The sequence below is a fragment of the Arachis ipaensis genome, chromosome B07, assembly GCF_000816755.2.
Source record: "Arachis ipaensis cultivar K30076 chromosome B07, Araip1.1, whole genome shotgun sequence".
NCBI classification, from domain to species: Eukaryota; Viridiplantae; Streptophyta; class Magnoliopsida; order Fabales; family Fabaceae; genus Arachis; species Arachis ipaensis.
In genome coordinates this window covers 9,195,178-9,196,618 of record NC_029791.2, presented here as the reverse complement: position 1 = coordinate 9,196,618, position 1,441 = coordinate 9,195,178, and positions in this window count along the sequence as shown.

Genomic DNA, 1,441 nt, shown 5'->3' with positions numbered 1-1,441 from the left:
ATATTTTTTAATATTTAGTGGTTTAATAATTTTTTCAAAGAAAATTGGCAGACTGTACCAGCCAGTCCGCCATTTGGCGGGACGGGGTAGAAAATTGGAAACGCCTCACTAGGCGGGGTGAGGTAGACTAGCCCGTCAAATGGCGGACTTTTGGCGGGAGACAGAGCAGACTAACTCGTTTGTCACCCCTATTTATGCATAAAGGATATTTTGTATTTATTTTTTAAACTGTAACATAAAAATATAAAATAATTAAAATTTTATTTTATATTATTTGACAAATAATTAAATTATTATATTTAAAATTTATTAACTAACTAATTTTATTAAAGATATTATTATATAATAAGTATTGCCATTTAAAGCATTTATTTATGTACTAGGATATTCTGTATTTATTAGACTCCATCAATGCTCTTCTTTTATATTAACCTTTGATTTTCATCTAATCAAATCTAAAGGTCTAAATAAATGTGGCACATTCAATAAATATATAATTATTGTGCTCATTTTAGACATACCCAATAATAATTAGTCAATAAAATAATAGATAGGCAAAACTTAAGAGTAAAAAGAAATATTAATTGATTATTTCCTAAAAGGTGTTAGCTTTCAATTTATTTCTTTTATTATCCCCATAGAGCTATTTTAAATGTTATAGTATTTTTTCATACATATATATTTAATCGAAATCAGAAAACAAACAAAGAAGGAAAGCAAGTCCCTTCTATCTCAATAACGGCAAATCATCATTGAACATATGGAGATTGATCGAATGATTTGTTTATAATTTAGTTTTATTTATATTTCTATGCACTTTGACTAGTAACTACAATTATATTGTATCATGGTTTTTTTAAAAAATAAATGAATTGAAGCAAAATAATACAAGTAGGATTCATTTTAGCATTCACTTACAATATAAAAAAGAACAAATAAGTTAAAAATGGTTTTTCTATAACTTTAAATATTAAATAAACAGTGAGAAAATAAAAAGAAAAAAGATAGGAAAAAAAACCTTAATTACATTGTTCACCAAATTAATTACTTTTTATCAAAAGAATTATCCATTTTGTGTAGGCTTGTTGATCCTAATCCTAACATTGGCTTTGGTGTTTGAAGAGAAAGATTATGATATATCTTAAAATCTTTCTTTTGGTGGGGTTCCAATTTGACAAATAGACAAATGAGCCCCTTTAGGGTTTTGGTTATCGTAAACTAATCCTTAGCCCAAATCAAGTAATGCTTTTACATATTTTATATTTGTAGTAGTTGGGATAACGTGCTTGCTTTTACACATTCCTTTATTTAAGTATTAGTATAAGCATTCTTATGGATGCTCATGGCTGCACAGATTTAATTAAATTTTGACCCGACTCTAAAAATTTATTGGATTTATTTTGATTCAATTTAAAAATAATTTAAAATAAATTAAATTGTA